This window comes from Sinocyclocheilus anshuiensis, unplaced genomic scaffold (assembly GCF_001515605.1).
Source record: "Sinocyclocheilus anshuiensis isolate Anshui unplaced genomic scaffold, SAMN03320099.WGS_v1.1 scaffold210, whole genome shotgun sequence".
Classification (NCBI taxonomy): Eukaryota; Metazoa; Chordata; class Actinopteri; order Cypriniformes; family Cyprinidae; genus Sinocyclocheilus; species Sinocyclocheilus anshuiensis.
The window spans coordinates 287,948-300,183 of NW_015547666.1; the positions used below are offsets into that span (position 1 = coordinate 287,948).

At 36.8% G+C, this 12,236-nt stretch overlaps 1 pseudogene; it reads right to left on the reverse strand.

The window, feature by feature from the left end:
- Positions 1-6,714: 6,714 nt before the first annotated feature.
- Positions 6,715-12,236, reverse strand: part of LOC107702569 (tyrosine-protein kinase SYK-like) — a 14,366-nt pseudogene continuing 8,844 nt past the window's right edge.

Consider the following 12,236-nt stretch of genomic DNA (forward strand, 5'->3'; position numbering starts at 1 on the left):
GAGGAGAAAAAAAAAAGCATTAACATACAGTATCTCAAAAGGCTCTTTCCTGTTCACATGCAGTGTATTCTAGATTTCCAGTTCCTGTTTGTTCAAAAAAAATGCTGTACACAGCAGGACACAACAGAGTCACAGTTCACGGTCAAGCTTGATCAAAGTGTGCTGACATAGAAATCTTACAGTTTATACAATATACAGTTTGTTTAAGACCTAGCAGTCGTGATGTTTGATCTTTGGTGGATTTGTTGACTTGTGTATTATTATCTATTAAATATTTGCCTTTCGTCGGTGCGCCGATATGTGTCCCTGGAGCACAAAACCAGTCTTAAGTCTCTGGGGTATATTTGTAGCAATAGCCAACAATACATTGTATGGGTCAAAATTATCTGAGATGGTTTCTGACAGTTTGTGCAGAAATGTTTTGGTTATGCAAACCGATTGTTGCAGCAGCTGTTCGGGTGGCTGGTCTCAGATGATCTTGGAGGTGAAGATGCTGGATGTGGAGGTCCTGGGCTGGTGTGGTTACACGTGGTCTGTGGTTGTGAGGCCGGTTGGATGTACTGCCAAATTATCTGAAAGCCTTTGGAGACGGCTTATGGTAGAGAAATGAACATTCAATTCACGGGCAACAGCTCTGGTGGACATTCCTGCAGTCAGCATGCCAATTACACGCTCCCTCAAAACTTGCAACATCTGTGGCATTGTGCTGTGTGATAAAACTGCACATTTTAGAGTGGCCTTTTATTGTGGCCAGCCTAAGGCACACCTGTGCAATAATCATGCTGTCTAATCAGCATCTTGATATGCCACACCTGTGAGGTGGATGGATTATCTCGGCAAAGGAGAAGTGCTCACTAACACAGATTTGTGAACAATATTTGAGAGAAATAGGCCTTTTGTGTACATAGAAAAAGTCTTAGATCTTTGAGTTCAGCTCATGAAAAATGGGGGCAAAAACAAAAGTGTTGCGTTTATAATTTTGTTCAGTGTATGTTCTAATAATCTTTTGTCATGCTTTAAAGAAGTATGTTTGATGTGTTTACCAACTAAAGTCTGAAAATATTACATTCAGTTCACTCTTAAGTGTATTCTTTTAAAGCATGTTTTTCCTGTAATAATTCTGTAAAATCATCTTTTTTGAAGTATGCTAAATGTCATTTAAAGTATGCTTATTCAATGTGCACTTCTGCTGCTTTCTATAGTATCTGTTCTCTGTTTTTCTTTCACTCTTTCACTGGCTGCAGGCAATGTTTTCATGCTGCTTTCAACCTCTACCAGCGAACGGTCGTCATTAATTTCATCATACATTTACAGTACGTAGGCAATGCATTCATCCAGACCAGAAACGATGGCCTTTCCTGCGTCGATACGGCCGCTCTTGAAATCTCTGACGTTCATTGCAGAATTTTGCACTGCCCTAAGCAGCCTTTGTGTACTCTGTTGACTGCAAATCATCTAGAGGTTGGCAAAGTTTACTGCAGGGGAAGAGGGCCCTTTTCAAAGCCTCCTTTTGTCTTTTCCTTTCTTTCTCCTCCACGCCCAGCCAACGCTCTCCACTCCCTCCCCTGCCTTTCTTTCTCTGCCACACAAATCACAAAAAAGTGGCAGCTTCAGGTCAGGTCATGTAAAACGAGCAGACATCAGTTTCTTCTTTGTCTTGAGGGAGAATACCACAGGTTGAGGGTACGGCCGCATTTGTGAGATAATGACCCTTTCGTTGGCCTGAGGGTGCTGCTATTGAACTACAGCAAGCACACAACGAACGTCTGAGGGCTGAGATCCACTCTGAGGAAACTTCTCTGGCTCAGGAGACCTATTGGAGACCTCCAGTTTCTTAGAGGAAATAGAAATAGACATAGATGAGTTACTTGTTGACATACAGCTCAGTAAAGGTGTCCGATCCTGCTCCTGGAACCATTGATGCTGAAAAAATAACCTTTATTTTGTTAGGTGAGATACCCCTTTAAAATTGCAGCGCTGCAATGACAAAGCTATTACGTTTGTGTGTTTAGAGGCCTGTTGGTGTTCAGCCGCTTTGATATGTTTGCTGTTTCTTTACTTTCACTGCCTTTCTGGAATGTAGGTCTAATGTCTTCTTTAAAATAGGAAGGGCAGTTGTTTTTAAGTAAAGAGGGAGGTTTTACTCTTGAATAAAAGGTATTTGAATGATATTGTTGTGTGATGCTATGCTGTTTGCATTAATCAATAGCAGTAGACACTGAGGGGAGCACGTCCCCAAAATTTGATATGCTTGAAGCTGTTCTGCTGCATTGTACTGCTCTGTATGTTCTTAGGATAAGAAAAAAAGTCAAATATTACTTGCCTCAGCTGTCTAACAGTGTGAACTGGACTAACAGAAGTATCTCGGGAGGCCTTCAGTGTTGTCATGGACAGTGATTCCGAAACACTGCGACAGAAGGTCCAAAAAGCCAACAATGCAGCACTTTTCATACAGTCGGTTTTTGCATGTGACAACAAACAAATGTCTAGAACCTGCTGATTATCAGTCTATTCACACAAGCACATTAGTGGCTCTTCAAGCAAGTGGAGTTAGTATCTAACAATCACACAAAAGAAGCACAGCTTGTCAATGAAAAGCTCGGCTCAATCAGCCAGCCATTGAAAAGGGAAGAAAGAGCCAGGTGAAGGGGGCTGATGGAGAGGTGAGGGAGTGAAGGAAACAGAAAGGAAAACACCAGCTCTATCTTGATTTGTTCACCAAGATCAGAAGTTGGGTTCAACCAAATATTCAGTAACTCCTTTAATTTCTACTAACTGTAAGTAACTTTGCCACTGCTGCATGTCAACTCGCAGTCATTAGTAGACTGTCTGCGAAATATCTGCAAACGCTTTATTTCGATGCTCCACTTTAAACTTTGCAAGTCAACCTGTTCTATACTAACCCTAACCTAACAGTCTACTAATACTCTAATGAGAGTTAGCTGACATGTAATGAGGGCTGGTTGAAATGTAGTTGCAAATTTACTTACACTTTACTTATGGTTAATGCACTGAATTTTCATGACCAACAGAGCTCAATGTGAAATTTGTGTGTTGAATGCAATCAGGTTAGATGCCATGCTGGATTTAACCTGGATGAAAACAAGACAGACTTGGTCTCTGCAATTGTATATGCACTATTTAGAGGTCCTTGATCATGTAACTCACAACTTGTGTTTTATATACTGTTTTATAGCTTTTGCCTATTCCTTTTTTTTCCAGTAAGACTGTTCATCACCTGAATACTTGGTTTGTTTTTAAATAACAGTATAATACATTGAAAAAAACTGTACTTCTGTCCCTCATTTTCATTCCTGTCAAAAATGAAATATGACACTACCCTAACGATGGTCTATTGAAATGACTAGATTTTGCCAAAGAAAATTCACCAACACAACAATAAATGTGAGCGCACTTGGATGCACATATTAAATATTGCATCTTTATTTACATGCACATCTTCAGGAACCTATTTACATGCATGCTTATTAAATATGAATTTGTTTAAAGTAAACTGTTCTACATCAAGACTTTCTGTTCACATCTGTCGTGATGAACGGTGTCAAACAATGTTAGAAGGGAAGTTCAAAGTCACTCGTGAGATCAAAGCTTATTGTTCATCCTCAAAGTTTCAAACCCATACTATAGTAATAGCACTCACGTTTCCTTGACAGTGACTTGTGGATGTGCATGTCCTTGTGCAGATAAGAGAGGGGTGTGGAGGGATGCATTAATGAGAAGAGAATGTGTGTCCCTCCACACACTTCCTGATCAGGAGCTCAGCCCTCTCCACTTGGCAGACACTTTGGAAGCTTTTTTGTGAAGCGCATCCAAAAACACCCCAGTGGTGCTGGCACTGAGAGGGAATATCAAAGTCAATTCTGAAAAACAAGCCTGCTCAGATGAAAAGCACTGGAACATTCCTTCCTTGCTCAACTCTCATTTTCTGTTTCGCATCTGAGAGACTGGATCAGGTAGATCAGCACTGATTATATGCAACATGTGTATAAAATGTATAGAAAATGAATGAATTTTGAAGTTCTTCTGAGTGGTGTACTCCGAGATACCACTTGTGAAAAAGAAGTGTGCCTAATTGTATTAAATGTAGCAGACTTAAGTGCATATTTTAAAAAACTGTATTTACAGGTAATATAATATTAAAAACAAAAACCACTTACAGGAATGCACTTTCATGAAAATGCTTAAGCACACTTTTATGTGCACTTTTGTAAAGTTTTGCTTTAAAATATATAAAATGATATATAAAAATATTATTATATCGATTATTAGGATTTATTGTTTGCCATGCTTTGAAGAAGTACACTAATTTTGATATGCTGACTAAATACTAAATCACAGGTAAAATATTGATTATAATTTTAACTGTAGTGTGTTATATTTAAACAATGTTATATTTATTTTAAATGTACTAAACTGCAACTTCATCATTACAAATGTGTAAATTCAAGTTTATTTAAACACGTCTCAGTGTAAATGACATAAAAATAACAATAATAAATAATTTACCATAAATGAAGTAATTATAATATTATATAACCAGATGTACTTAAGTGGGTCAAAAACACTCTTATGTTCATCTTATTGCATTTAATATAAATTTAAACTAGAAAGCATTTTCATTTAATACAACTAACATGCAATTTAGTTCGTTTTAAACATTGCATTCAGTTTGCACTTGCGTATATTATTTTAAACTACTGTATATTATTTCTGTAATAAGTTCCTTTTTTAGAAGTATGCTAAAGTGTACTTTTTTACCTGCCAGTTTATTTTCATTTACTGTTATTATTCATTTATTTTGCCAGTTTCACAATCTCATCCCGTAAATCTGTCAGGCACGGGAGTGAATGTCCAGGAGAATGGAAAATGTCCGGGTTTCATCACAAACTTTCTGAAAGTGCACAGATGCATGTACTGTATACCCACTGTCCGGTCTCTGCTGCTCCCATCCCCCTAAAATACGCCCACCCTGCTCCGTCTGGCATCTGGGAGAAACCAGACATCTCCCACACAGCTGACGTTCCCATCTCAAATTCCAAGGAACAAAAGAGGCTGCCCACAGCCGGCTTGCAGTGCTCCAGCGGACACAGGGCCCTTGGCAGAAAGCCACTCACTGTCAAGAGGACAAGAAATAGATCCCCCCTTTTTGACAAAATGAAGAGAGCAGGGGTGAGTACCCCCACCTCTTTAAAGGAATGTGTTAATAATTCACTTCATAAAGATGAAAAGGCCTTTGATATGATGAGGAGAAAAAAAAAAGCATTAACATACAGTATCTCAAAAGGCTCTTTCCTGTTCACATGCAGTGTATTCTAGATTTCCAGTTCCTGTTTGTTCAAAAAAAATGCTGTACACAGCAGGACACAACAGAGTCACAGTTCACGGTCAAGCTTGATCAAAGTGTGCTGACATAGAAATCTTACAGTTTATACAATATACAGTTTGTTTAAGACCTAGCAGTCGTGATGTTTGATCTTTGGTGGATTTGTTGACTTGTGTATTATTATCTATTAAATATTTGCCTTTCGTCGGTGCGCCGATATGTGTCCCTGGAGCACAAAACCAGTCTTAAGTCTCTGGGGTATATTTGTAGCAATAGCCAACAATACATTGTATGGGTCAAAATTATACATTTTTATTTATGCCAAAAATCATTAGGATATTAAGTAAAGAACATGTCCCATGAAGATATTTTGTAAATTTCCTACCGTAAATATATCAGAACTTAATTTTTGATTAGTAATATGCATTGCTAAGAACTTCACTTGATCAACTTTAAAGGCCATTTTCTCAATATTTAGATTTTTTTGCACCCTCAGATTCCAGATTTTCAAATAGTTGTATCTCAGCCAAATATTGTCCGATCCTAACAAACCATACATCAATGGAAAGCTAATTTATTGATGATGTATAAATCTCAATTTAAAAAAATTGACCCTTATGACTGGTTTTGTGTCCAAGGTCACATATATAGCGCAAATGTGCTCACGACGTCCCGAGTTCGATTCCCGTCCAATCAAGGCATAAAAGTCCGTAAATGTAACTTTATAAAGAAAATTCAATTTTTTATTTTTAGCATGTTTAAGATTTATTCCTTGGTAGTATTTTAGTCAGCGTATATCCATAAAAAATAGCAAAATTAAAAAAAATTTTTTATCATGACATATTTCAGGATGTTGTTTCATTTCATCTGTTTAGATGAGAATGTTTATTTAACATAATTGCTCCAAATTCCGGTGTTCCAGATCAACAACTTCAGCTAGGATAGAGTTATCAAATATTCACCATTTACATCTGACAAATACTGAAATGGTGAATAAAATACTGAGTAATACGTAATATCATTGGGCTTCACTTGTTTTTCTGCGTATCGCGCCATCTGCTGGACCAAAGGTGATTCAGTAATAAATGGTACACTGATTTTGTAGAATTGAGTTCCTGCTGTGTGGAGGCTGTATTTTTAATGTAGTATTTTGTACTTTTGAACAAACACCCTGCTGTTGGTTTCAACCTATTTTGAATCTGCCATTTGATAATGCATAACTTCTCTCAATTTTACACTGTAAATGGACTAATTAATGTATTTGAATAACTAATGTAAAATTTTACTGTGTGTCCAGAGTTCAAACCATTTTAATTTCTGTTTCGGGACAAATCAAAGAACTACAGAGGTCTGAAAATGCCCCTGGTTACTTTAATCAAATATGATATGCTTATTTTTTATTCCATTGTGTTTCAATCCAGAATGAGATTGAAGGACATTTCTATTTCTCTATGTTCATATTTTAGTGCATCCAAGAAAACAATCAATGAATGACTTTATTTCTTTTGAAAGCATTTTTTGAAATCGTATCGCAATGCAGCCATACATGTTCAGTTTGCTCAGTATCATTTATCAATCTCATCAAAGTGAGGAAGAGCAAGATTTGAATGTGTCATGCCATGCTGTTCAGTTATCAAGCTTGCGCAAAGTCTGGAGTGACTGAATCAAGCTGACAAATCACAATGAATATGCAATGAATTCACATATAGGACAGCAGAAACATGGAGAAAACAAATCCTAAAAGATTACTGATGAAGACCTTGCTTAGGCTGTCGTAGATGACATGCAAAATATAAGCTTTCATTGTACCTGATCATGAGAAGTAGACACTGTCCACACAGAGAATGAATACCAGCCTGTTTTAACACTCAACTTTTTAACCATACACTCAATGTTAAAAAAAATAGAATTTGGCACTTAGATGAAGACAAAAACCCAGTAAATGTGAGAGAAGGAGTGAAAATACTGTAGACATGTTTAGCTCTTGACTGGTCATCCTATTGCTGTTACATCTAAAATACTGACTTGGCTTCAAACACAAAACACTGATGTTCTTTCTAAACATGCTTTTAGAAGCAAAAAAACATTTTTGCTTATTAAACCAATTTGTACAGTTTCTAACAAAAATAGCTTGGAAGAACAAATACTACAAGGAGAGTTATTGCTTTAAATGATTAAAATCAAACTGCTGTCAATCATCTAATTAGAATTTGCACCAATGATGGAGGAAAACATATATAAACAACAGATATTATCATGAAAAATGTCAATGAAAACATTTCAGAAATTACTATACCACCTTATACGGACTGACTGTTTTGAAATACTGTGTTGTGTAATTGTACATGTTTGCTCATCACTGAGATATGTCATAATAATAATGCCGCAATCTGGGTTCAACTACTGAAAATCCAGGTCTCTCGTCCGGCCTGCAGAAACAGAACACAACCATTTATTATTCTTCAATGTACTGAATTGAATGAATCCTTATTACACATGATTCTGTATAATAAATAAAATGATATCATTTATTGCTTATAACCAGTGTTCTAGCTTGATCTCCTATCAGTATGTTCATGTGCAGGATATTAAAGACTGCTAGCATAGTGCACTGTAAGTCATTTGTCTTTTAAAGTTATGGAATGATTGTGAATGCAGAATTGTGCTGATATATCCAGTAAACGTACTTGTATGTCCAGCATTTCCTCATGAGGTTGTACATCTCAGGCGGGCAGTCGGCTGGAGCGGACATTCTCTCTCCACTCTCGATCATTTGGATGACTTCATTTCCTTTCATACCCTACAGACAATATGGAATAAACCAACATTGCTAGAATAAACGCTCATTTTCAAACGCCGGCTCACGGCTGGTGGTTAAACGGATGGATGTGCAGTTTGCGATTTAGATGATATTCAATATACAGTATATATGTCAATATTATTTTAGGGGATCCTAAAGCCCACATACCATACTGCATACAGTTTATTTAATGCTATGGAGTTTATTATATTGAATAAAACAAACAAAGCCCAGTGTGAATGTAGCTATAGTGGCTTATGAGCCACTATGGACTAAGTTTGCGAGGTTAAGTTAATTAATATTGTGTATTATTGTATTAGGTATCATGAACTAACAAAGACAGTATTTTTGGAGGTTTTATTAATCACGGTTAATGTTAATATATTACTGTGTTCTAATACATTTTTAGCACTTCATGTTGTATAAACTAACATTAGTTAATGTATTATGAACATTCATTATTTCAATTTACATATAAAAATGAGATAGAATAGAAATAGAATAGAGAGAGCTAGTGTTACAGAGTCAAGTTATTATTTTATAATAAATAAAAAGAAAGGTTTTTTAATGAATAAAAAGTAAATAGAATAGAAATAGAACAGAGAGTGCTAGTGTTAGATGGTCACGCTTTTTTTAATAAATAAAAAGAAAACAAGAATAGAAATAGAATTATTAATTATCATTCAATAACAAAGAACAATAATATATTTATAAATAAACATGAACTTTGATTGTTTATTGTTAATTCATGATAGCTAAAGCATTAAATAGTATGAATGAATTGAACCTTATTGTAAAGCATCACCACGAAAAAGAAGAATTTCATTTTGTTCGTTTATGGACGGCTATTCAGATTTCTTTAAGAAAATTTGGGAAGTAGATTCAAAAGGTTTGCTCAAATGCAGATTTACCATGCAAAACTAAAACAGCAATAATATAGGTTTTCCACTGTCACTAAATGAATACCAGAAAGAAATGCAGAGTTCTGGCATGAAACTCTAGATGGCGCAGTCCGATAGGTCTAACTCAATCTGACCTAATGACATCGTTATCACATGGCACAGCTGATTGGTTCTCTCCTGTATCGGTAGCCAATGAGCTCGCTGCTCAACATTCAAATATATGACTAGTGCTTGCAGTAGCAGTGCAGCTTGCTTCAGAAACCCTCCACCTTCCCCAGCTCCACCTGTATAGATCTGCTACGAGGGGATTTATGTATGGGGGTTATTTCATGTATGTTATATTTGCAGCAGCAGTATTTCTTACATGCTCACAGCAGCCAGCAGCGGATGTATTGGCAGTAGCAAGTCTCTGTCCTTGCTCTGCCGTAGCAGCAGTGTAGCAGATCTATTCCGCCAAGACCAAATACATTAACATTGTCTTGTACATTACCATGCCAATCCCTCCGAGAGTTGTCATGACAGAACTGTGTTTATTGTTAGGCATTAAAAGCATTGTGACCATTTTCAAACATATTCACTTATTGATATATTCAATCATCAGTATATCACCCAGCCTGATTAACAATAGAAAATATGTCTTGGGAGCAACATAATATGCATATTCACACCTTGTACGGTTTCTGTCCGAGTGAAAAGGCCTCCCACATCAGGACTCCAAAGCTCCACACGTCGCTCTTGGACGAGAACTTCAGGTAGTTCATGCACTCGGGAGCGTACCACTTCAGCGGCCATTTCCCATGACCTTTGGCCTACAGGAGCACAAACAAAGATGAGTCAGGGCTACGCTCTGCTTAAACCCCCATTCTACTCTACTAACATGAAGCTTTGTAATGAGGGTATGTACTGTAGATCTAAAAGGGCTTTCATTCTTACTTGGTATATGTGATTAGTTCCTGGTGACTATACCTTGTAATAGTTCTCCTCTTCTGTCAGGGCTTTAGAGAGTCCAAAGTCGCTGATCTTGGCATAGTGCTGAGTGACTAAAAGCACGTTCCTGGCTGCGAGATCTCTGTGAACAAAGTTGTGCTCTTCCAGATATTTCATTCCCATAGAGACCTGATGAACCAGCTCTGTGATGTTCTTCACAGAGATGTGTCTGAAAACACACAAAGTGAAAAGCGAGTAACAATTAACAATACTACTATTGTTTATGACTTAAAGTTCAATCATGAAACTGCACAAGCTCAGTCTCCTCACACGGACCAAATCCAAAAACCAAATACATTAACTTCTCAAATCCATTAGGTGGATTGTATGCAAAGTGTATTACACTCTTAAAAATAAAGGTGCTTAAAAGGTTCTTCACAGCGATGCCATAGAAGAACCATTTTTGGTTCCAAAAAGAACCATTTAGTCAAGGACCGTCTCTTTCTTACCTTTTTATAATCTGAAGAACCTTCTTTCACCACAAAGAACCTTTTGTGAAACAGAAAGGTTCTTCAGATGTTAGTTAAAGGTTCTTTATGGAACCATTTAGACAGAAAGGTTCTTCTATGGCATCGTGAAGCACCTTTATTTTTAAGAGTGTCGTGTCATTTTGGTGAAATCAATGCATGAAGCACAGCTCACACAAAAGTCAAACCAAGCACCTTTCTATTGGTCAATTCGCATAACCAACGCAAGCAAAGTCTGCTTAGGGAACTCCTGATCCTATTTTTATTTAAAAGACTGGATAGTGTCCATGAAGTTACACAGAACAACAGTTTGACCACTGGTTCTTGTCATGTCACTAAATGCAATGCTTTCCTGTTACTGAGGGGAACTTTTTCAACTTTACAATTTGTTAATTTTATTTAACCGCAGTAGTTAACTAAGAATGAACAATACTTACACAGCATTTATTAATCATAGTTAATTTCTTAAATCAAAAGTTGTAGCTGTTGTAACTGTGAACAAACATGAACAATTGTTTTTTCTGTTAACTAACATTACCACTTTAGACTAGGAAAAACTATCTATTAACTAGCTGCTTATTAGTATGCATACTACTAGAATTTTTGCTGTTTATAATGGCTTATTCTGCATAACCATATTTTACCCAATACCTAAACATAGCTACTACAACAACTACATTACTTATTATCAATAAGCAGCAAATTAGGAGTTTATTGAGGGAAAATGTGTGAATATGTGATCTAAAGTGTTAGCACATAGAATAAAAAAATGCTGTAAAAATATATTGATAATTCCATGTTAGCTAATGCATTTACTAATGTTATCAAATGAAAAACTACTTTTCTATGTGCATCTCACACAATGCTACCATGGCTTCAGAAAACCTGGAATACAGCGCACAGTTTTTAGGTATAGCCTAAAATGATGAGTTTTTGACATTTTTAGCTTGTTCACTGTGGTCACTCTGAACTGTTATTGTATGGAAGTCAATTGTGACTGTAGTTACTCCACATTGCTTATCAATGCATATTACTGTATTCACAGTTCAGCACAACCCTCATATGCTCTGTAGAATTTCTAGCACGGCGTACTTGTTCTTCTGGAGGAACCTGTGCAGGGGCCCCAGCTCAGCGAGCTCCATGACCAGCATGAGGCTCTCAGCTTCACAGATGCCGATCATGCGAATGATGTACGGGTTATCCAGCTGCTGCATGACGTTCGCTTCCCGCAGCATCTCGTCCTTCACCGCCGCGTTATTATCCTCGTTCTTCAGGATCTTAACGGCGACAATCTTCTGTGTCCTGAATCAAACATAAGGGAAGATCCATTCGTGTTCAAGTCATGTCAGAAATCGTGTTTATGAGTGCACATGAATGGGAAACTCAACACTTCTGCGATACATGAGGAAGCAGAACACATTTCCCATCATAATTTGTGGCAAGAAAGAAAAAACAACAACACACACACAACATTGATTTGTTTCGTTGTTTAAACTATTTCAGGCTTTTAGAATACAATACCAATAAGTAATTATTTTGATTGCATTTTTTAAGCGTGAGAATAACGGCTTATAAGATCTTGCATAATGGTTTGATTTACTGACACTGAATATTGACTTTGGGCAGCATTTACAGATTTGATATCCTTAAAGGGGTCATATGATGTTGCTTAAAATAACATTATTTTGTGTATTTGGTGTAATGAAATGTGTTTATGCGGTTTAAGGTTCAAAAAA